Here is a 25749-nt window from a genome sequence, read left to right as displayed (position 1 = left end):
TTTATTGTTATGCTTTACAGCGGGCAAGGGTCCTTAAGGGACCTGCAAGTTTATTGTTATGTTGTATAACCAGCAAGAGTTCTTAGAGAACCTGCAAACTTAAAGATGACATAGGCATAGTTTTTAAGGAGTCTAGGCAATTAATCAGATGTCAATTATGCTAACAAGGTGAGTAAGGGTGGGATTAGGTAGGAGTTAAAGAGTGGTCAGTGCTTAAAGGAACATGCACTTTTAATGTCAATTGTGCAGGTGTATTGCCCATAATTCACTGGGAGATAGCCCAAGCTGGGACTACCTGGAAGTGTGTTTTTTTTGGCCTGAAACGTCACTAAGTCAGCTAGCGGTCAAGACTGACTGAGAAGTGCCTAGACTGCCACCCATCAGTGTCATGTTTGACAAGATGGATGTTGGGAACCAAGGCTAATGGAGACTCAGTATGTGGATAATTGGCTAAGGAGTTAACCTGTAGATAGGGTATTGAAGTATTCATAGGTGTAGCTTGTTATTGTTCCAAGCAGAAATAAACAATTCATGAGTTGTTGCTGGGCAGAGTGCTGGCAGGGGGAAGGGGCAGAGTTAATGCTCTGAGGCTGGGGAGGGGGGGAATGTGATTTTACAGACTGGTTTTACAAATTGATTTTACAAACTGATATTAGACTAATGTTACAAACTGATATTACAAATTAATATTATAAACATAGATCCCAAGCACCCCATCACTAATAGGGGTTTATTTTTTTTTTAATTTCTGGGCTATGGAATGGTAGTCCCAGGAGTATTTGCTGTCCTGGCCAGGGGCCCAGCATTTGGTTTTTACCTTGCTCTTTCCAGTCCCAGCCCTTTGGTGAAAGGCCTGGCAGTGGCCCTTGTGGTTGGTGGGACGACTTGTTCCCCTTGTTGGTCAGGTTACCTCTCGGCCTGCCCTGCGCCGTCGCTTCCTGGCCTGCCCCTTGGGAAATTTTTTTTTTTTACAAGTTTCTCTGATAAAGATCTCATCTCTCAAATGTATAAGGAATTAAGCCTAATTTAGAAAAATAAGATAAGTGGTCAGAGGATATGAACAGGCAGTTTTCAGAAGAAGTTATCAAAGCTTTCTATGGTCATATGAAAAAAATGTTCTAATTTACTAATAATTAGTGAGATGAAAATTAAAACAACTCTGAGGTACTGCCTCACACCCATCAGATTGGCTAATATAATAAAAAGGGAACATGACAGATGCTGGAGGGAATGTGGGAAAATAGGTACACTAATTCGCTATTGGTGGAACTGGGAACTAGTTTAACAGTTTTGGAGAATAGTTTGGAACTGTGCCCAAAAGCATATCCTTTGACCCAGCAATACAATGCTAGATCTATAGTCCAAGGAAATCAAAGAAAAAGGAAAAGGACATCTATTTACAAAAATATTTATAGCAGCTCTTTCTGTGGTGGGGAAATGGCTAAGCAAGTTGTGTTATATGATTGTGATGGAACATTTTTGTGGTAAAAGAAATGATGGAAGGGTTGATTGCAGAAAAACCTAGGAAGACTTATGCACTGATGCAAAGTAAAGTGAACAGAACTAGGAGAACAGTAAGAGTAATATATATTTTTTTAAAGCAATCAGAGTTAAGTAACTTGCTCAAGGTTACACAGCCAGTTATTTCTGGGTGTGGTGCTAAGTATCTGAGCCCAGATTCGATCCCCAGGTCATCCCGATACTGGAGCTGGTGCTGTTACTTGATGTGCTACCTCATTAAGAGTAATATTGTAAGAAATAATCAACTATGAAAGACTTAGCTATTTGGATCACATTATAATCTACAATTCCAAAGGATTTGTGATGGAAAATGTTATCCATTTCCAGATAGAGAGCTGATGGACTCGGTGCAAATTGAAGTACTTTTTTTTGCTTGCTTTCTTTTTCTTGCTTTTTTGGTAGGGGACATTATTATTATTATTATCACAATAAGGGGACATGGCTAATGTGGAAATGTTTTGCATGCCTTTACATGTATAATGGGTATCATTTCTTGCTTTCTCAATGGTTGGGGGAGGGGTAGATAGAGAGAATTTACAACTGAAAATTTAAAAAAAGAAATGTAATTAGGGAGTAAAAATACATGTGAAAGTAAGGAACAATTGAAAATTTAAGTAAACTGTTCTTGTTGTCAGTAAAAAAAAAAATCTTGAATGTTTTTGTTTTTCAACCAGCCATGTTTAATTGAAGATGAAACCTAAAAGAGGGATCCTTTATGCTTATCTCTTCACTTGATTTAAAAAAAAAAAATTATTGCTTTTTAAAAAAAAATAGCATTTATACACTTATCTCTGCCCCTACCTCCCTTTGTAAGGAAAACAGTTAAGTGAAACTGACACACCCAAAAAACCCCATCAACCTTCTGCTGAGAGAAAAAACAAGATTTATCAGTCTTCTGATTAATATTATCTTAACCTGAATTTTTATTTTTTAGTATTTTTCTTTTCATGAAACATATCTCTTGATTCTACTTTCCTCACACTACATAAGTTCATACAAATTTTCCCTAGTTTCTCTGAATATGTTGTTGTTTCTTCCACAAAAATGTGCTATTAATAACATGGGACTCTCCCAGTTAGACAACTGGGCCAAATTTTAGTGACTTTTCTTGAAAAGTTCCAAATTGTTGGAATGGTTGGATTAGTGCAAAGCTCTACCACCAGTATGTATAAAAAGTTCCCGTCTTCTATAGCTCATTCAGCATTTCTGGTTTGGGATTTTTTTTTCATGTTTGCCAATTTAATGTGAGGTAAACCAGTATTGTTACAATATTAATTTAGTTAGTAATTTGCTGTAAAATTTTGTTAATTAAATTTTTTAATTCTGAAGGTCATTTGTTTATATCTTTTGAACACTTAGCTGGGAAATGGTTCTTATTCTCATATTTTTGTATCAGTTTTCTATGGCTGATTTTATTCTTGGTTATTTAATTAGATCATTTTTCCCAATCTAGTTTCTCATGGTTTTGTTTGTGCAAATGCATTTTAATTTTATGTTATTCAAGATTTATTTTATCTTTTATGAATATTTCTATCATTTGGTTTAGAATTTTCTTACTTGTAGTCATGAGAGGCACCTTTTTTCTTTCTTCTGATGTTACCCCATTGTGTGGGTGTTTTTTTTTTAAACAGTACGTTGAGAAGCCATTCAGAACTTTTTGTGGAAATAAGTGCAGATCTAAACATTTTCTGCCAAACATATGTCAGTTTTCCAAGTAGTTTTCATCATATAAGAAGTGTTATGGTTTTAACAATAGGTACTGAATAGCTGACTAGCATCATCTTCAAAAGTTACTACCAGAGTGGTGTTAAGAGATTCATAAGGTGGAATTTAGCCAATTCATTTTGAAAGTGAGTAAAGAAGTAGAGCTGTGATCCTCAAAAAAATGTATGAGACACCATCAGTTACTTTTTTGGCAGTCTGGTGTAGCATATAATTCCCTTCTCAGAATGATGTTTTTAAATGAATAAAGGATTTAAATGCATAAGGATTACCAAGATTCAAAAATTATATTAAAATAAAGGTGTAATTTTCCCTATCTAAATTCATGGACCTCTTGAAGTCTTAAGAACCACTGGTCTAGGAGAGGCTGATTGACCTTGGGCATACAATGTGTTTGTGCTAGTTATCCAATTCTATGGAAATAGTTTTAACTAGTGCAGTTACCCTAAAATTCTTAGCCAGAAACTTTATAGTCTCATAAGATTTTTAATTGACCATTGATTTTGTTTTCAGGCATACTTTGTGACTTTTTTTTTTTGCTTTTTGGAGGGCAATTGGGGTTAAGTGACTTGCTCAAGATCACATGGCTAGTTTTTGTGTTAAGTGTCTGAGGCTGGATTTGAACTCAGGTCCTCCTGACTCCAGGGCCGGTGCTCGACTCACTTCGACACCTAGCCTCCACGAGACTTTCTTAATTAGTTGATGATAATAAGTACCTTTGACACCATTGTGCTCTTACAGAGTCATCTGGTTTGCAAGTTTTCTCTTTGCTTAAACTTTAAAGGTGATACTCTGGGTTATTGGGCCTTGCTGGATGATACTGAGAAAAGATTTAATTTTCTAATTACATTTGCAATAGTTATTCCTAGTGCTGCCCTCCTTGAGACGACCCTTTCCAGCTGTAGTTTATCTAATTGAACACTTTGGTGGACCTCTTATTGATCTCTAATCATTTTAAATGAGAGCTCTTGACTTTTAGGCTGGCCTCTAGTCTGAAGTATACCATCTAAAGTGACTGCTTTCAGGAGGATCCTGGGAATGAGTGACTTCATCCACTTCTGGCACACTCATTTATCTGAAGGTTTTTCTGTGGAACAAAAAAAGATGGAAGTGGCACAATGATTCCTTAAGTATTCTTATGCTGCAACTTTGTGTTTATTAAAGGAGAAATCTATTTTCATAAATTCTGTATATTATTTTTTTTTCTGCTTCCTTGTCTCTCAGTCAACAAGCACTTAAAAGTACCTTCTGTGTTCCAGGCACTGGGGATATGAGTACAAAAATGAAACAATCCCTCCTTAAAAGGAATTTACATTCTAAAGGGAAAGATAAGTATATAAATAAGTATATGCAACATAATTGCAAAGCGAACAAACACAAAGTAGTTAAGCACAAGGTAGTTTGAGAGGAAGGGCACTGGCTGTTGCCGGGGTTGGGGAGGGAATCGGGAAAGGCTTTCTGCCAAAGGTATGCATCATCTTAAAGGTAGGGTGGAGATAGGAGCCAGAGTGCATTTCAGACCTGTGGAATGGCCAGTGCAAAGACCCAGAGATGGGGAATATCTCCTGTGTGTGGAACAGAGAGGCCATTTTGACTGGATCACAGAGTATGGGAGGAGTAATGTCCACTGAGGCTGGTGAGCATGGTTGGGGCCAGGTTGTAAAGGGCTTTAAAAGTTTATGTTTTTTCCTAGAGATAGTAGGAAAGCTTCTGGATTACATTGAGTTGGGAGTCACATGCAGTTGAGGAAAATTACTTTGGCAACTTTGTAGGCTGCATTAGAGTTGTGAGACACTTGATGCAGGGAGATCAATTTGGAGGTTATTCAAATAATCCAGACCAGAGGTGATGGAGAGTTTGAATTAAGAAGGTAGCTGTGTGACTGTTCATGGAGAGAGAACCACAGGATTTCCTCCTCTCTTCTAAAGATTTTACATTTAAGTACTGATAGTGTGAATAATTTTTATGCATTTCTTCCTATAGGAACAACCAGAATTCCTACAGTATTGTTTCTTTTGTTAAAAAATGTTTTATTACTGCATTTTATCTTTATATTACAGTCATTTCTGGAATGACTCCCATTCTACCTCACCTCCTTGTGACAAGGAGTAGCATTAAGAAAAAAAATCTGATGATGACTGCTTCTCTTAGTATATGTGATTGATGTTCTTTTTTAGGAGACCAGAAGTTCTTAACCTTTTTGTGTCAAGATCCCTTTGGTAGTCTGGTGAAACCTTAAGAATCCCTTCTCAGAATTATACTTAAAAACCATTCGTAATTGAAGCAAATGCTAAATTCCTGATAGAGGTGAGAGAAAATAAAAATGTAATTTTTTCCTCATCCAGTTTTGTGGGAATCCCCCCTGCCCCGCAAATACAATCTGTCCACAAGATCCCAGGTTAAGAACTCCTGCAGCTTTCTTTTGCCTCTCTTGCCTCGGTTGAGGGAGGGAATTAGATGTCATGGTCATTCTCTAGGACTTTGCATTGGTTTTTAGTCATTTAGAATTCGATTTTCTTTCATTGTTATTATCTTGTATAGTCTTTTTTGGGGGGAGGAGGGAAAGCAAGGCAGTTGGGGTTGTGACTTGCCCAATTTGACACAGCCAGTGTGTCAAGTGTCTGAAGCCATATTTCAACTCAGGTCCTCCTGGCTCTAGGGCTGGTGCTCTATTCACTGCCCCACATAGCTCAAACCATCTTGTATACTCATTTGGTTCTGTTCATTTTGTTCTTCATTGGTTCACAGCAGTCTTGCCACATTTCTCTGATTTCCTAATTTACTACAGGGTAATATCTTATTATATTTATGTATTATAGTTTTTTCATGGGTTCACCCATTGATAAGCTCTTGGAAGTAGGAGTACAAACTAGGCACTAGGATTTTTCTTGCAAAGGCAAAGTGCCATTGTAGGAAAACAGCAAAATTAGACAGGTTGTAGTAAACCAGGTTGTGAAAGACTTTTTTTTAAAATAGATTTTTATTGATAACTTTTTTTAAAATTTCATTATTACATTGTACTTTATAATGTAATATTGTATTACATTTCATCTGTAGTCCTCTCCCACCTGGAAATCCATCTCTTATGAAAAAAATTGTCAAAATCAGTCATTACATGAAAAAATCTGAGGTATGTGCAGTGTTCCACACAAAGTGAAACCTTTGCCTCTGCAGAATAGGGAGAGGTGTCTTTTCATTTATTCCTTAGGAGCAATCTTTATCCTTTATAATTTTCTTTTTTAAAACTTTTTTTATATTATTGTAGTCATGTATATTTTTTTCCTCTAGCTTCGCTTACTTCCACTTGCACCAGTATGTGAAAGTTTTTCAAATACTTCTCTCTATTCATAGTTGTCATTTTTTGTAGTATAGTAATATTCCATTACATTAATATACAACAATTTGTTTAACTATTCACCAGTTGATGGACACCTGCTTTGTTTCCATGTCTTTGCTACCACAAAAAAAAAATGCTGTTATAAATATTTTGGTATATACAGAACCTTTCTTTTTATCATTAGCTTCTTTAGGGTATGTACTTAACAGTGGGATCTCTGGGTCAGGGGGTAATAGACATTTAAATATTTTATCTGCGTAATTTCAAATTGCTTTCCAGAATGGTTATATTAACTACGTGGGGATGGAGGAGTTGGTATTTGATCCTGCTACACCAAAATTTTTATAGGCTCTTCTCTTGCAGAATGATGCCCTACTTATGGACAGGAAATTGAAGCCCATGTCCATATCAAATCACTTAGAGATGCAGGGCATTCTGCGGTGGCTATAGCTTCTTTCTGGACAGGGATCAAATGAGATGATGATAATAATAAGAATATGTATAGTGCAAACATGAAAGCACTATTAAATATGAACTAGTATCTAGGGATAGAAAAAGGGGCAGTAACTCAATTGAGTTGATAACATTGTAGAAAATTTTGAATTAAATTCTTAACATCCCTAGTGAGTCAGTTTTGCTTATATTCATTTATTTTTTTTTTAAACAAGAAAGACTTTATTCACAACAGAGAAAATAAATAGCATCAATACAGAACAGACCTCACTGGGAGTTACAAAGCAGTGTGTCAAACTACCCATGTGGGACACTTGATGGTCAGTGTCCATATATCAGGGGAGGAGAAAGTCATGGACTAATAAGAACCAAAGGTTCTTAGAGCTAACCAGTAAAGAGGAACTTGACAAAATCAGTAGAAAATGAACACGGTTACATTATATTTCTAATGAAGACAACAACAGCCAGTTCCCTTCCTTCCAAGTAGGAAAAACGGAAAACAGCTTTGCTAAATACTTGAAACACAACCCACCACACCTACCCCAATTTGCAAAGCAACTAAGCCTTTAAAGCTTATGAACTAAGGAAATGCTTATTTGTGTGTTTTTTTAACATTAGTATTAAGCCATCCTATGCTATTTATGATTTTCTTAGGCTAACATTACATTTAGCTTTTTTCATTTGGTGTCCTGGCCTGGGAAAAGGAAAGAGCATTTGCCAGGATGACATACAGAGTGGATGAGCTAGATGCAGCCACCCTAGCACTGACTGGAGAGGATGATTCCATGGAACACTCTAAGCCCTCCATGAGACAATAGATATGTCAGTGTGTTTCAGACACAGAAAAGAAGTTGGTTAGCTAGTTTCTTCTTAAAAGAGGTAAGTCAATGAAAATCAAAGGGGTGAATGGAAAAGGGAGGGAAAAATGGCCTGGAATGGTGGCCTACAAGCCAATCACATGGTCCTGCTATATCATACACCTGAGCATGGCAGGGGGAAGAGATGATGGTGATAAGCAAGGTGATAAGGGAACCAGCACCTTAAAGGAGATATTCTTTGTACCCACTTTGGTGGCCATAACACTTGAATTTTGTTCTGGGGTTTGGTGTAATATTCATGAATGAATGAAGAGATGCCAGGCAGAAGGGAGGGGAGGAGGGGAGTTTTAGGCCCTCATCCTTAAGCCTCGTGGCTCTGAATTGGAGAATCCATTGACAAGGTGTATTATGTAGAACTATGTTTTTAGAATTCTTCTTTTTCTTTTGTTTTCTTTTTTTTTTGTTTTTAGAATTCTTTAGAAAATACAATTGAATCAGGTATTTGCCAATATAATTATCTAGATAAATTAATGGAAGGGGAAAATCAGCCTCTATGTACTATAGTGATGCCTCAAAAAATGAAAACAAGGAACCTTCATAACCAGTAAATCTCTTTGTATGTACCTACAAAAGGGAAAGAGGTATTGATCTCAGTAGAGACTGGTCTTTTTCATGATCTGCAGGAACTCCTGTTCATTGACATCTCCATCACCATCTCTATCAGCTTCATCAGGCATTTCCTGCAGTTCCTCATCAGTAAGGTTTTCCCCTAGATCTCTGGCCACATGTTTTAAGTTCTTGAAGGAGATTTTCCCGGTTTCATCATTATCTAAGAGTCTGAAAGCCTTCAGAATTTTTTCTTTGGTGTCCTTTTCACCCATTTTTTGAGTCACAGCCAAGAAGTCATTGAAATTGATTTTCCACTCCTTGTCAATGTCAGATATAATTTTTTTGATCTCTTCTTTCTTGGGTTCGAAGCCCAGAGCTCTCATGGCCACCTTGAGCTCCTTAACATCTATTGTCCTGGTTCCATCTGTTATCAAAGAGATTAAATGCCTCTCTGATTTCTTGTTTGTGGTCCTCTGTGAGTTCAGGTTTGGGTCCCATCTTCTTTCTTGGGGGGGGGCGAAGCCCAGGTTTGATTTCTTGATGGTACAGATCATGTCTCTGCTTCCTGACAGCTAACTCGCAGACACTTATATTCATTTTCTTGTAGTGACACTTGATTTCTTGCACTATTAATTGGAATAAATATCTCTGGGTGGAAACTATGGAAAATGACCATCTCCTATCAATCAAGTGTGGCTTAGCATGCTCATCGGTGGGGGCACTTGCCAGTGAATTGTTTTGTGCCCATAGTTGGCAAATTTTGTCACCCCTACTTAAGTGGGTTAATGAAACCAAGGCAGGAAGACCTTCAGCTACTTATAGGGCTAGATTCAAACACTAAACAAAAACCTCATTCTTCATTGTGTCACTTTCTCTTTCTAGGAGCAGCTGGCTTTCTTTTTCTACTAAATATCTCCCAGTCACTGGACACTGTTAAAGGTTTGGTTAGGACTTTGGGATCAGAAGATTTTCATCTTGGGAACATTTAGAGTTTTTTTTTTAAAGAAACAGTTCTGCTCTACTCTTGATTTACTTCATAAACATCAGACATAGATCTCAGTGGCTGGCAAAAGGATCAGGAAATACTGATCTCTTTTTTTTCTTATGTTGGAAAGAAGTTGAATAGGATATTAAGTAATTTGGTGTATGTTAATTAGGAGAGCTGAAATGAAAATTGTCAGTAGTTTTCCAGAGTTTCTGTGCTTTAAAAATTGATCTTTGCAAAAGTTAGGAATCTCTTTCCTAAGGTTTTGAAATCAGAACTGCCTAGTTTTTGAGGTCAAGTTCTCTTCTATTCTTCCCCTTCTTACAGGAACCTAATTTGGGTCAGGGTGCTTTTTTTTCCCTTTAGGTAAAGGCTCTTGAATTAACAAAGCAGAGATCACAGCAAACATAGTTCAACTAAGGACTGCTAGTAAGTATAAAAAGAGAATTCTGGGAGTGTTAGGAGTTTTAATTTATCTGGATTTCATCTTTTAATTAACTTTATAAGCTGTAGGCTTGTGTTTTATAGACATGTTACTTGATTAGAAGCTCAAAACTGATTATGGCATCTGAAGTGCTTTCTAAGTCCATTTCGGTTGGTTTAAAACAAATCAGCTTCTTAAATACATTGTCAGCTTAGTGCCTTTGTGCTCAGAAGTCTCCTATTCTTTTTTTTTTTTAAAGCAATTGGGGTTAAGTAACTTGCTCAAGGTTACACGGCCAGTTATTTCTGGGTGTGGTACTAAGTATCTGAGCCTGGATTTGATCCCAGGTCATCCCTACTCTGGGGCCGGTGCTTTTACTCACTGAGCTACCTGGCTGCCCCAGAAGTCTCCTATTGAAAAGCATAGGGAAAAAACCCACCTATGTTCTAAGAAATGAATTTGTGTCAGGAATATTTGGAGCAAAATATTAGGAAGTTGAGTTGAAGAAACATATTTGATAATCAGGAAGCATTTATTAAGCACCTGCTAGGTACTAGAGCAGCTAGAAGGCACAGTGCATAGAGTACTGGATGTGGAGTCAGGAAGACTCATCTTCCTGAGTTCAAGTCTGGCCTCAGACACTTATTAACTGTGTGACCCTGGGCAAGTCACTTAACTATTTGCCTCAGTTTCTTCATCTGTCAAAGAGCTGGAGATGGAAATGGCTAGTATCTTTTCCGAGAAAACCTCAGATGGGGTCATGAAGAGTCAGACATGATTAAAATGACTGAATGTTTGCTGGGAAATACCAGGCACTGGGACAACAAAGACAAATATGAATAGTCCCTTTCTTTAAGGAATTTACATTCTATTAGAACATTTGATCTTTTGTGGTGCAGAGAAATACACTTTTTAAGGAAGAAAATCATTGATTTAGAGCTAGAGGACAATGTTAGGAGAAATCTAGTCCTACTCATTTTATAAGTGAGGAAATTGAAGTCTAGATGGCTTAAACAACTTGCCTTAGGTCATCCAGGTAGGTTGGAAGATTGAGGGTTCAAACCAAACTCTGACTCGGAGTCCAGTGAGATGTTTCTCTTCAGTGCATAACATGCTGGTTATAAGATTTATAAAGACATATCACAGATCAGTTAAGATAGTAGAATAGAAGGAAGCAGCACAGTCTAGCTTCCCTCACAGCTGCTCCCTCAGATATCTCAGAAGAATGTTAGACTGAATAGTTTGAATTGGAGATCTAAGGAGAAACCACTGTGGGTCATCTTTCCAGCTCAAGATAAAAAATTTGATCTGTAGGCAAGTGACCAGAGCAGGAGCTGTGGATGGGTAGCCTAGGGTCTCAGCCAGATGCTGGTAGAAGAAGGTGTTGCAGTGCTGTCCCTCTAAAACCCAGAGAGGGGAGAATTATAGTATGCAGTTGCTCCGAATCTGCAGAACCTTTCACCTGGTTGACAGAGGGATGGGGCTAGCAATTGACTATTGGAGTTCCACTGAGCTATAAGTCTGTAGCTGTAGTACCATTTATCAGAACTAGATTTGGGAGCCTTGAAAGCTCAGGAGGATAAAGATGAGATAGATTCCTTAATCAGTCTGCTTAGGATTTGCTGAAAGTTTTCAGCATCCTGGCCTGAGTTCCCTGTGATCTTTAAAGAACACAGTATGCAATGCCCAGAGAGCATAGTAAAAGGACACCAGTAGGACAGGCAAGGACCAAACAGGACACAAAAAAACAGGAAGGTAGAGCCCACACCCAATACAAAGCCCTAATTTGGGAAGTAAGACTGGAAGAATGAGTGAACAAAAAAAGATAGAGAACTGTTATGATGCCAGGGATGCCCAGGGCACATATGCTAAAAACCTCCAAAACATTTACAAGCAACACTTCAAATAAAAACAAATCTTGTCCGTAATATTAGTTATATTTTCTAGAAGAAATGAAGCATACAAAAAAAAAGATACATGCCTATATTCTGTTGCTATTAGAAGAATTTGGAGTAATATCTTCTGCTTCTCCTTTCAAAATCAGACTTGTGGGTTTGGGAAAAACATAAAGCTTGATTTAAGGTGGCATATGTAGGCAGAGCAGTGGAAGTAGCAGTATTGTTGAACTGGAGGAGGAGGAGGATCTTTAGATCTATCTGAATGGTATGATAAGGCATCTCAGGAACATATGCTACATTTTGCCATTTTAGTTTTAATAGATCAAAAAGTTCTAGCTTTAAAATTCTTTAGAAGACTCTTTCTTCCACTATTCCCATACAGCATTGTATATTAAGAAAGTGTATTCAAGTGAGGAAACCTAACAACCAGTGTAGGAAAGTACCAAAAAACATTTATATGAAGATCAGAAATTATTTTGTGGTCAGAAATACCATAGGCCACTGAAACAGATAAAGGAAATAGTTGAGTTAACGAAATAGATCACAACCTGGCACAGAGCCTTGATGTAGTAGTAATAGGAGACTTCAATTACACAGGCATCTAATGGTACTCTCTCTCTGCCATAACTTGTTGTCTTGCTGTAATGATAATTTGATCCTTCAAAAGGCAGAGGACCAACAAAGGGAAATTTTATCCTGGATCTGATTCTCACTAACTAGTTGCCAGAGTGGAAATGATAGGAAGCCTCCCTTAGAATCTGTGATAGCAGAGAGGAAAGCTGAGCATAGTGTTGCATGTACCCTTTATTTTTGAAAAGCATATTTCAAAGAGTTCAAAGGAATGATAGATAGGATTCCATGAACTAAAATTCTGCAAGTGAAGTCTTAAGAATGAAGTTTAACTGGGAAATTTAAGAATGAAATTCTAAAGTCACAAAGGAAACAGTTGAATGAGAAAGAAAAATGAGAATTGTCTGAAGAGACTGGTGGAGATATGCAGGGGAATTTACACCTACCCCATCCCCAATTTAGATTTCAAGAAAGATGGAAGCAAAGACAGAGGACAAATATGAATGTACATGGATCTATAAAAATAGCATTGAGTACTAAAGCTTAGAGCTGAGGTTGGCAAGATAAGTTAAAAGTAACAAAAGAAGTATTTTGTTTTTAAGCTATATTGTGGAGGTAGAGGATGTAAATGTATAATTTACATTTACAAAAAAAAAGTAAAATGAGGATGGATCAGAGTAAAAGGGTGGGACTTAGGGTGGATGGAATAATAACTGACCACAGAGAAAAGAGAGAACTTCTCTGATCTTATTTTTTTTTTTTTTGCCTTTTTTTTTTGGAGGAAGGAGGGCAGGGCAGTTGGGGTTAAGTGACTTGCCCAAGGTCACACAGCTAGTAAGTGTTAAGTGTCTGAGGCTGGATTTGAGCTCAGGTCCTCCTGACTCCAGGGCTGGTGCTCTATTCACTGCACCACCTAGCCGCCCCACTCTGATCTTATTTTGCTTCTGTTTTCTGTGCTAAAGAGAATATCCTTTTTTGACTGTAAATGGCAAAGCAAAAAATGGCCATATTATTACCCAAAATAAATAAAGGGATAGTCAGAGAGCATCTCTTCAGGTTTTATCAACCATTTTTGTGTAATGGGACCTTTTGGTAGCTGGGTAAAGCCTATGGACCCCTTCTCAGAATAATGATTTGTTACTTATCTTTATAATTGAAGAAAATGTTGAATTTGAATTAGAAGTTAGTTAAAATAATGATAAAATGTTTTTTCTATCCATGCTCTTAGACCCTTCTGAAATCTATCCATGGAATTAAAAAATTTTTTTTTTAGTTTTCACCATTCATTTCTACAAGATTTTGAGTAACAAATTTTCTCCCTGTCTTTCCCTTACCCCCCTCAAAATAGAGATCCTACTGAATACCCCTTCCCCCAATCTGCTCTCTCTTATATCCTTCCCCATTCCCTCTCTGACTTTCTAGTAGGGCAAGATGGATTTCTATACCCTGGTGCTTGTATGTCATTTCCCAGTTGCATGTAAAACGTTTAAAACAAAAAATTTTTTTAACATTTGTTTTTAAAACTTTGATTTCCAGATTCTTTCCCTTCTTCCCTCATCACCCACCCCTGTTGGGAAGATTCAATATAGGCTGTACATGTATAGTTACACAAAATGTTTCCATAGTAGATATATTGTGAAAAAGTACTAACTATATTTCCCTCCATCCTATCCCGCCCCCCACTTATTCTCTTTTCTACTTTGACCCTGTCCCTTTTCAAATGGATGTGCTTTTAACTACCCTCCCCCCAATCTGCCCTCCCATCTATCATCCCCCCTCTTATCCCCTTCCCCCCTACTTTTCTGTAGGGTAAGAAACACAATTGAGTGTGTATGTTGTTCCCTCCTTAAGCCAAATTCAATGAGAGTAAGGTTGACCCATTCCCTTTTTGCCTTCCTGTTCTTCCCCCCCACCCCCATTATAACAGTTTTCTTTTACCTCTTTTATGAGATGATTTACCCCATTCTATCCCTCGCTATCTCCTCTCATTATATTCCTCTGTCACCTCTTAATTTAATTTAATTTTTTTTTAAAGCATTTGGGGTTAAGTAACTGCCCAAGGTTACACGGCCAGTGTGTGTGTGTGTGTGTGTGTGTGTGTGTTAAGTATCTGAGGTGGGAACTGATCGTAGGTCTTCCTGACTCCGGGGCAGGCGCTCTTACTCACTGCGCCAACTAGCCGCCCCTTAATTTTATTTTTCATATATCACCGCATCCTATTCAACTGATCCTGTGCCCTCTCTTTGCATACATGTCCATATATATATATATATATACACACTCATATATGTATTTATACACACATACACTCTCATATAAACATATATATGTATGTATACATATATATACACACATATATATTTCCTTCAACTATCCTTATTCTGAGAAAAGTCTCATGAGTTATAATTATCATTTTTCCATGTAGGAATGTAAATAGTTCAAGTTTAATAAGTTCCTTGTGATTTCTTTTTCCTGTTTACCTTCTCATGTTTATCTTGCTTCTTGTATTTGAAAGTCAGATTTACTGTTCAGCTCTGGTTTTTTCATCAAGAATGCTTAAAAGCCCTCTATTTCATTGAATGACCATATTTTCCCTCGAAACATTATATGCAATTTTGCTGGGTAGGTGATTTTTGGTTTTAATTCTAGCTCCTCTGACCTCTGGAATATTATATTCTAGGCCCTTTGTTCCCTTAATGTAGAAGCTGCTAGATCTTGGGTTATCCTGATTGTGTTTCCACAATACTCAAATTGTTTCTTCCTGGCTGCTTGTAATATTTTCTCTTTGATCTCGGAACTCTGGAATTTGGCTATAATATTCCTAGGAGTTTTCTTTTTGGGATCTTTTTCAAGAGGTGATCAGTGAATTCTTTCCGTTTCTATTTTGTCCTCTGGTTCTAAAACATCAGGGCAATTTTCCTTGAGAATTTCTTGAAGGATGATTTCTAGGTTCTTTTTCTGATCATGGCTTTCAGGCAGTCCAATAATTGTTAAATTATCTCTCCTGGGTTTATTTTCCAGGTCAGTGGTTTTTCCAATGAGATATTTCATATTACCTATTATTTTTTCATTTGTTTGGATCTTTCTTAAAGTATCTTGATTTCTCATAAAGTCATTAGCTTCCATTTGCTCTGGTCTAATTTTGAAGCAATTATTCTCTTCAGTGGCTTTTGAAATTCCTATTCCATCTGGGCAATTTGGCTTTTTAAGGCATTCTTCCCTTCATTGGCTTTTTGGACCTCTTGTGCCATTTGAGTTAGTCTATTTTTTAAGGTGTTATTTTCTTTGGTATTTTTTGGGGTCTCCTTTAGCAGGCTGTTGACTCAGTTTTCCTGATTTTCTTACATCATTCTTATTTTCTTCCCAATTTTTCCTCCACTTCTTTTACTTGATTTTCAAAATTCTTCTTGAGCTCCTCCATGACCTGTAACCAGCTCATATTTTTCTTGGAAGGTTTTGATGCAGGAGTTCTGACTTCGTTGTATTCCTCCTGTTCCATGCTTTGACCCTTTTTGTCCCCCAAAAAGGGATTCTGTGGGATGATAGTGTTTCCTCTGCTTGCTCATCTTGCCAGTCAATTACTTGACTTTTGAGCTCTTTGCCATGGTAGAACTCTGCTTCCAGAGTCGAGAGCTTTATCCCAAATTGCTGGGGTTTTCACAGATGTTGTTAGAGGTCTGTGGATGGTGCCCTCTCTCGCCTCCACACTGGCACACTGGTGTTTCTCACCCCAGGACCACCGCCCAAGACAGAAATCCAGATCCACGCAGGTCAAAGCAAGAGTGATTACCCTCTGAATGGTCTCTTTGTTCCCGCTACACTCTGCAGGCCAGGAACTCTAGAGGCAGCCATGGGGCAGCAGCTGCAGCCACTGTGCCTCCGCCACTTTTTGTCCCCAGGGCACGGGCTGGACATACTCTTCTGTCACCTGGTTCCAACAGAGTTCCCCACTGACCTTTTACTTTGTCTTTGGTGTTTATGGGTTGAGAAGTCTGGAAACTGCCACAGCTGCTAGTGATTCATTCTCCTGAAGTCTGCTCCTGCTGGCCTGCTGGTTGGGGCTAGAACCGTGCGACTCATGTGGGACTTTGCTCGGCTCCCAGTTCGCTTTGATAGACCCTTCCTCTCAGCCTTCCAGGCTGCCTTCAGCAGGAGATTTGTTCCTCTTTGTCACTTTGTGGGTTCTGTAGCTCTAAGATTTGCTTAGAGTCATATTTTACAGATATTGGAAGTTATAGGGGGAGCTCACAGAACTTCCGGCTTCTGCTCCACTATCTCAGCTCCAAGGCCTTATCTGTGGAATTCTTAGGTTAAGAATCTCTGACCTAGTTGCTCTTGATGAATTAATTGTCCCAAATGAACTACGTACTTTGGGTATTGATAGAATTTATGGATGTGATTACTGACCCATAGTCAATGATATTTGAAAGGCTGAAGAATTTGAGAGGTACCACAATACTGAAGAAGGGTGCATGTCCCAATTTTCAAAAGGAAGATAACAGTCTGCAAACTGTATACTTTGAGCTTGACTTCCAGTTCAACAACAGGCATTTATTAAGTGCTTACTATGGGCCAGTGTACTAAGCACTGGGAATACAAATTTAAACAAAAAAAAAGACAGTCTAGCTATCCTTCAGTTTTTGTACTTTACCACCATGAGTCAGCTGCTTTCTTTCTCTGCTCCTGCAGCCCCGCTTCTTCCACTTGTGAGTTGCTCCTAGAACCTCCATTTTGAGAAAGAGTCCAGATCATCCATCCTGCATTTTCCAGATTACAATAAACTACCATGCCCTTACCTGTTTGCCAGATACCTCTCTTCTCTCTTTTCAGTTCCCTTTTATGTGTTTTCTCTTTCCATTCTTTGAGGGCGGGGACTACCTATCTTTTTACATGTATTTGTATCCCCATTGTTTAGCACAGTGTCTGGCACATAGTAAGTACTTAATGAATACTTATTGATTTGACTTGACAGTCTCTGGCTTCTTTTTGTTTTTTTTTTTTCCCCACTAGATTACATATGTGCAGTCATGCAAAACATATTTCTATATTAGTCATGTTGTGAAGGAAAACAGAAATACCCAAAACAAGAAAAATAAAGTTCAAAAAAAGACATGCTTCAATCTTCATTTAGACTCATCAGTTCTTTCTCTGGAGGTGGGTAATATTTTCATCACGAGTCAATTCAGAGTTGTCTTAGATCATTGTATTGCTGAGAATAGCCAAGTCATTCACAGTTGTCATCATACATATTGTTGTTTCACTATGTACAGTGTTATCCTGGTTTTGCTCACTTCACTTTGCATCAATTCATGTGAGTCTTCCAGGTTTTTCTAAAAGGACCCTTCTTATCATATCTTCTAGCACAATAGAATAGTATTAGGAGCTTACCTTCTAATGGAGGAAGATAACACATAAAAGGGAGCAGAGAAGGGTGGGAAGGAGAGAAGGTGCCCTCCAGAAGCATGGAAGACAAGTTAGGAGAGTCAATAGACAATAGACAATAGACAATAGACAATAGACACTTGTCAATAGACAAGTTAGGGGAAGATCCAGGAGAGTACTGGAGGTTCTGGGAAGAACTTGCCAGTTGGGGGAGCAGGCTGCTGGTGCATAGAGGAGAAGTCAGTTCCTCAGAAGTTATAGAATGTTTATAAATGTCTGGAAAGGGGAAAATGGTTAATACAGAGAGCTAGTGTGGCTTCCTCAAGGATAGGTCAAACCTGACCAACCTCATTTCTTTTTTTGACCCAAAGCGTTAGTCTAGAAAGGAGTGCTGTAGATAACTGTTTACCTAGATTTTATTGTATTTTAAAGAAACATTTGAATTTTTTTTGAACATTGCTGTCGCTTCCCCTTTACATCTCCCCTTTTCCCCCATTATAATGCACTCTTGTGAGAAATAAGGATAGTCAAACAAAACAGCTCATCACATTGGCCATGTCTGAAAATAAATGTTTCATTTTACACTTATAGACCACTACCTCTTTTCCAGAAATTAAAGTTAGGCTTCCCCATCAGTGCTCTGATGTCATATTAGAATACTATGTTGTAATAGACACTGAGATATAACAGGACAGCTAGGCCAATTATAATTTGATAGGAGTGTTTATTAACCGGCCGGGACTGCCTCTCAGACTGAAAGACAGCCTTGAGCTTTCTGTTAGACATAATTTTATAGACGATGTGATTGCTGGCAACAGAATATGTTTCTAAGGGGTACAATGTCTTTAGCATTGTGTCTATTGAGGCAAAACATTCTCAGTATTATTCCTGTTGAAACAAAGCCTTAGTATTATTTCTACTGAAGCGAACAGACCTGAATCCGTGGGAATCTGTGGCATGTTTCTAGCAACACAGGTGAAACATTTCTTTGCTATTGGGGCCTATTAGGTGGTTTCCAAGGAACCCAGTAGGGGTCCCCTCTAGCAGGTTTAAGGGGGCTCTAGTGTATGATTTCTGGTGGGCACTTCATTTGTCAGTTTTCTGAAGCCTTTCAGCTTTACCTAGTTTTTAGCAAAACACTTGATCAAATATCATATCGTTCTTGTGAGAGAGATGTAGATTATATATTACAATTATATGGATTTAGGGCTTAATATGATTAATTGACTCCTCCCAGACTCTTCATTAATGATTCAGTGGCAAGAGTTTCCCAAGTCACGTCAGCAGGCATTTGTTAAGGCTTGTTGTGTGCTGAACAACGACAAGTGCAGATACAAGCAGAAAGGAGCTTCTGAGAAGACACAGCACAAAGGGGTGTTGCAAAGCAGGGAAAGGGAAAGAAAAAGGGAGACCATCCATATTTGGTGGGAAGGGGCCTGGTAAAGAATATCCAGAGAATTAGGAGAAGCCTGTCGAGGAACAAAGACACGGCTGGCCTGCACAACCTCCTAAAAATGGAGGTTCTGGGAAGAACCAGCCAGAGGGAGGAATCACAGAGGTGGAATTAGAGTGCCTCTAGGATCCTGGACCTCACCCAACCTCTCAATCAGATTTATGAATATAACTGAGTTAGATGGCAGGATTCAAGAAGATGTTGAAAGGCTTAAATACTGGGTTGAATCCACTAAGATAAACTTCATGTAAGAATCTAAGCTCTTTGAGGACATATGTATTTACAGTCCTTATAGCAGTGTTTGGCACATAGTAGGAAATTTAATAAATTAAAATATATGAATGTAAAGTAATATTACTGTGTTGCGAGAAATGAAGAAAGAAAAAAGCCAAAGACATTTTGGAGGATTTATGTGAACAGGTGTAGGCTGAAATGAGCAGAACCAGGAGAATTTATGCAATGACTATAACATGGTAAAGGAAAACAGTTTTGAAAGACTTAAGAACTATAAGTGCAATGACCTATCATAACTCCAGAAGACTTAAGAATGAATCTTCTCTCCCAAACACATTACTTAATTTTTTCTTAGCTCTCTGCCCTTCTAAGCTGAAAGGAGGAAATCTCTGTCTTTTTAGATATAGACAATGCCCCACAGCTCCAAGTAGAAAATTCTTGGGAATTTTATATCTTTACATAATGACTAATCTCCAGTGCCAGACCAATATACTTATTGGAATCATCATGTGAGAGGGTTTTTATTTTTTGTCAGGAAGTGGGAAGGGGTGGGGTAGTGCTAGTGATACCCAAAAAAGGAAGGAAAAAAGCATCAGTTACTTAAATAAGTAGAAATGAGCAGGAGTAATTTCAGAAGGGAACACAGGCAGTGAGGGCAGTGGTGGAAATACCATGTTAAATTTTAAATATGCAAAAAATCCAAGCTCTGTTTAGGGAGAGATTTACTACTTTATATACAGTCCCCTTTTTTTGTTCTTTGTGAGGCTGAATATTCATATTGGTTGATGTTAGGTTTATAATAATAAAAGTAAAATTTATTTTTCAAAAGTGAGTTTAAAAAGTAGCCCCTTAGCTTGGGAAGACTTTTAATATTATTATTAAAGTTACCTGAATTATCCATATTCAGGCTAACCATTTATATAACACAGCTTATTTTCCCTGATTAGGAGAGTGAGCTTTCATTTCAATATGTAGAATTTGATTCCATATTAAAGTTTTATAATGCTTGGAATGGAATTAACTGACTTTGGGGGGAATTTTTCAGTTTTTCTGTAGTGGTCTTAGCATCTTTTCTTAGGGACTTTGCTCCCCCCTTATGTCATTGTGGATGAATGCTTTGCGTTTAATTAATACTTTAGCTTTTGAGCTTTGTGTTCTAGTTTCTGGTTGTAGCTCACTGGTATTAAAAAACAGACTGGAAAACAAGATATTCTCTTCTTCCCCCACCCATCTTCTTGAAGAGCCAGCTCTTGTAGGAGTTACCCTTTTCAGGGTTAGAATTTTGAGTTGGCTGTGACCTCGTTGTGGCCAAATACAATGACCTTTTAAAATTCTTTGACACTTACTAGCCATGATACCATGGGTAACTCACTGATTACTTCCAGCGTCTGATTTCTTTGCTTTGAAATGGAGTTCATAATTTCCCTAGTACCTTCCAGGATTATTGCTTTGAAATGGAGTTCATAATTTCCCTAGTACCTTCCAGGATTATTGGAACTATCAGAAAAGGGTCTGTCAGGCACTTGGAAAACTTCTTAAAGGACTCAGTTGTTATTCTTGACTGTCTTGAACTGTTTTATACTCACTACCTTCTGGATGAGTCTTCTCTTTGCTGCCAAGATAGGACACTTAGTTTCTTCCTACTTGCCTGTCAATTTCTTCCCTCCCTCTACTGACTGTTTTCATTGTGGATTGGGGTAGGGATGGGGATGGAGGTTTGTTTGTTCATGGAGAAAGTCATAACTTGAGAAATCTCATTTACTCCTCTTCAGCTATCAACTCTTAGCAGATGATCCCCAAATCTGAATCTTGAGCCCATACCTCTGTCTGAATTACAGATTAAAGATCCAGAAAAGTCTTCATAGACTGCTATGAATTTAATAAAATAACATTTAATAGTTTGTGCACTTGGGTTAAAAAAATAAACTTCAGAAGTATAGGATTTGGGATTCCTGGCTAGATAACAAGTCTTGTGAAGGCTTGGTTTTTGTGGATTCCAAACTCATTTTAAATCAGCGGTATAGAAATGGCATTCAGAAAAGCCAGTGTGATTTAAAAAAAATTAATAAATGAATACTTTTAAACACCTGCTATCTGTTAGACATTTTGTTGTTTGGTAATGATAAGAAGATGAACAATGAAATAGTCCCTGGTCTTAGGAAGCATATATTCTTTGGGGGAGACTTTTCATATAAATACATAGAGTCAATCCAAATTAATTACAAAGTAGTTATGGTGGGAGGGCCCTTTGAGTTAGGGAGATCAGGAAAAGTTTTATGAAGAAGGTGGTGGTTTAGCTGAGTCTTGGAGTAAGGGACAATACCAAAACAAAGACTTAGGGTATGTTAAAGACACCTCATGTTCATAAACAGGGAGGTGATATTTTTTTTTACCGTTCTCTTCCCAGGTCAGACTGTATCTTCTGTCCTTTGTTCAGTTCTTAGTGCCATATTTTAGAAAGGACTTGACACACTGAAGAAAGTCCCAGAGGAGAGTGGTTAGACAGAGGAGACGGATACCATAGGACTGGTTGAAAGAATTGGGAATGGTTAACATGGAGAAAACAATACAAGTCACAGGAGAGAAATGATGACTCTCTCCAAGGGCTATTATGTGGAAGGAGTAGACTTGTCCTAATTGACTCCCAGGAGAACTAAGAGGATTAGATGGAGGCTGCTGAGAGATAGATTTCAGCTCATTGAAATGAAAAATTTATAACTGAAATTGTCCAAAAGTGGAGTGAACTTTTTGGAAAGTAGTTACTTCCTCCTCATTTTAACTCTTTCAAAATATGCTGTATGATCACTTACTGAGGATATTGTAGATAGGCTTCTTTCTTGTACTACATAGAATATAAAAATACTTGTAACTTCTATATGTATCTCACAATGAATAACTCACTAGCCTGCTAGAACTACCTGTTGAGATGGCAATTGCTACTAATTATAGTAGTATATTTGGAGCTGGAAGAAAAGGAGAAGGGAGGAGAATAAGTATTCATTAAGTGTCTACTGTGTGCCAGGAACTGTGCTAAGTGCTTTATAAATATCTCATTTGATCCTCACAACTCTTAGAGGTAGGTGCTGTTGTTAACCCTATTTTATAGTTGAGGAAACTGAGGCAAACTCAGGTGACTTGCCTAAGGTCACAGAGATAGTAAGTGTTTGAGGTAAAAGTTTCATTTAAGACTTCCTGACACCAGTCCAAGGTCTGTATCTACTACACCGCCTATCTGCCCAAGAAACTTTAGAGTTCATTTAGTTCAGTTACCTTATTTTTCTGGTTGGGTGAGGAAACTGAGGATAAAAATTTAGTTCTTCTGATTTCAAATCCAGCCTTCCTTCCTTATATGGCACAGACTCCTCAGCCTAATTTGACATCATATCTTTCCAGTCTTATCTTTTACTCTTTAACTATACATCTGTGTTCCAGCCATACTAGATGTTTCACTGTTCCTGCCTGTTACTTTTTCCACCTATAAGACATGTTTCTTATGTCTACTTTGACCTCTTTTCCTTTACTACCTTTTGAATTCCTGGTCCTCTGCTCTCCTATGGTAAAAACAAGAACATCCCCCCAAACATTTCTCCCCTTTCTCACACACCATCTATAACCTTCAGTTACTATCAGGTATTCATAAATAAATTTTGAGCCTCATTGATTTGATAGATTCCTCAAATGATTCATATCACAATCCATGCCTATCTGTCCTGTGATTCATCCATATTTTTCTAAAAGTTCACCACAGGGAATTGGTCCACCCAGTGAACTTGAAGTATCCCTCTGTTCCCTCTAACATCATGAGGTTTCCAGTGGAATCAGTCTGGCTGTTCACCTGTCATCCCTTGCTCTTGTCCCATGACCAGCTCATCTTCTTTTTCTGTCCTACAGTTCCTTGATGACATCCTTTATGCCTCTTCTTAATAGTTCTTCATTGCTTGTATGTGACAACCTGCTGCCATCTACCATATGTCTCTCCATTGCTTTCTGTGTGATATTCTTGATTTTTTCAGTGACATTGGTAGTCTGACTGCTCTGTAGCAATAACAATAAAATGTTAATATTGAAAAAATGACTTTTAATGAGAAGCTTGGGGTTACTTAAAGAACTTTGCCATTTCCTTGAAAGCAATACAGTTTGCTTTTCTTCAGCTCCTCAACTCTGGGCTCAGTTCTCTTGTTTATCTGCACAGGCTCTATAGGGTGGCCTTCCAAATACATGTTAGAGTCCAGGCAGTAGAAAATCTTCACCTACTTGTTTTTTTCCTATATAAATGGAAAGACCAAATTCCTTTGAGTAATTTTATGACTCTTGCAAATGCCTTTGTGGTTCTAGAGTCTTCTGCAATTAGTACAATGTAATCAGCAAATAAGGATATACCTCTTTAGCCGTAGGGGATCCCTCTTTAACCTGAACTCTGTGCTGACTCCCCTTCATTTTCCCCTTTCTCCCCTGGGACAGTGGTAAATAACTTTGGTGAGCAAACATCTCCCTATTTTATGCATTGCTTGCATGAATGTATTATCAGAAGGCCATTAAAAAAACGGAGACTGAGAGAACATCATTAACTGCTGACCTGTATGCCTTTTTCCATCTATAAAAAAATCTTTGTGGGTTATCTATATACAAATCGAGGATAGGCCTTTTTTCCCCCTTAGAAATGGTTACTTATTTTTAATATTTGTTTTGAATTTTGAGTTCCAGATTCTTTCTTTCCCTCCTACTCCTCCCCCACCCACAAAGAAGACAAGCAATATGCTATCAGTTATACATGTGAAATCCTTTGAAACATTTCCATATTAGCTGTATCTCAAAAAAGAAGCAAAAAATAATAATAAATTGAGAAAGTTGTACTTCATTTTGAAGAGTTTATCAGTTCTCTCTTTGGAGGTAGATAGCATCTTTTTGTCATGAGCCCTTTGGAATTGTCTTGCATCATTGTATTGATAAGAGTAGCCAAGTCTTTCACAGTTGATCATCATTACAACATTACTGTTGCTAGCACAATGATCTCTTGGTTCTTTGCACTTCATTTTGCATCAGTTCATATAGGTCTTGCCATATTTTTTTTCTGAAATCACCCCCCTCATCATTTTCTAGAGCACAATAGTATTCCATCACAGTCATATATTACAACTTGGTCAGCCATTCCCCAATTGATGAGTAGCACCTCAATTTCTATTTCTTTGCCACCATAAAAAGAGCTGCTAGGAATATTTTTGTACATGTGGGTTCTTTTCCTTCTTTGATCTCTTTAGGATACAGATCTATAGTGGTATTTCATGGTCAAAGGTTATGCACAGTTTTATAGCCTTTTGGGCCTATTTCCAGGTTGTTCTTCAAAATAGCTGGATCAATTCACTACTGTACCAACAGTTCATTAATGCACTATTTTCCCTCATCCCTTCCAGCAATTGTCATTTCTGATAGGTGGTACTTCACAGTTGTTTTAATTTGCCTTTTTCTAATCAATAGTGATTTAGATAATTTTATCATGTAACTATTATAGAAAGCTTTGATTTCTTTTTCTGAATACTGCTTGTTCATATCCTTTGACCATTTATCAGTTGGGGAATGGCTCTTATTTTTATAAATTTGACTTAGTTCTCTTCTCAGTATATATTTGAGAAATGAGTCCATTGTCAGAGAAACTTGGTATTTTTTATATTACTTCATTGTCTGTGGTACCTTTTAGCAAAGTGTAGTTCCCCTGATTATCTTTTTCAGTTAAGGTCTATTTTTGCTTTTGATTTATCTGAGATCGTTATTGCATCCTAATGGACAGCCTTTTTGCAAGCAATATTTAACAGCAGATCATGTTGATGAAGACTATCTCTAGCCAATGCTACTGTCAGATGAATTATTGATTCTTTCAGGAGATGGCTGAGGTAGAAGAAACTCTTAAAAGCAGATTCACTCCAAAGGGAGTAAAGAAATTATTATAATCAGTGCAGAAGGCATCTCATCAAAAATATCACTGACAACTACACTGTAGTTATGCCAGTGTCCTTTACAACTTCATCGTGAAGACGTGGGGTACATCATTGACAACCGCACCCCCCCCACACACACACACACCTGTAGACATGCCCTCAAATTCACTTGAAGAAAAATGAGATCTTGGTGCTCCAGACAAAGATTATTTTCTTACTGTGGTCAAGAATCCAAGAGAATACTTTCATGGTACCAGTCCCCCCCCCCCCCCCCCCCCCCCCCCCCCCCCCCCCCCCACCCTCACAAAAAAAAAAAATTTAATTTATATTTTTTTTTTTTTTTTTTTTTTTGTTTTGTGTTTTATATGTCATAACAATTACATTTTTTTTTGTGTTTTTGTTGTTTCTTT

At 37.8% G+C, this 25749-nt stretch overlaps 1 protein-coding gene and 1 pseudogene across 2 annotated transcripts in view; one reads left to right on the top strand and one right to left on the bottom strand.

Moving 5' to 3' along the window:
* The window catches only part of WIPF2 (WAS/WASL interacting protein family member 2), an 80796-nt gene that overhangs the window by 14645 nt on the left and 40402 nt on the right, over positions 1-25749 (top strand). The gene's annotated exons all lie outside the window — the stretch shown is intronic.
* On the bottom strand, positions 7219-12708 carry LOC138150788 (centrin-2-like; annotated as a pseudogene).

This window comes from Petaurus breviceps, unplaced genomic scaffold (genome assembly GCF_028583685.1).
Source record: "Petaurus breviceps papuanus isolate PSGF00001 unplaced genomic scaffold, PetGlider_PUasm1.0 90887, whole genome shotgun sequence".
Lineage (NCBI taxonomy): Eukaryota > Metazoa > Chordata > Mammalia > Diprotodontia > Petauridae > Petaurus > Petaurus breviceps.
The sequence above is the reverse complement of the archived record's forward strand: the minus strand, read 5'-3'. Positions and strand labels throughout refer to the sequence as shown.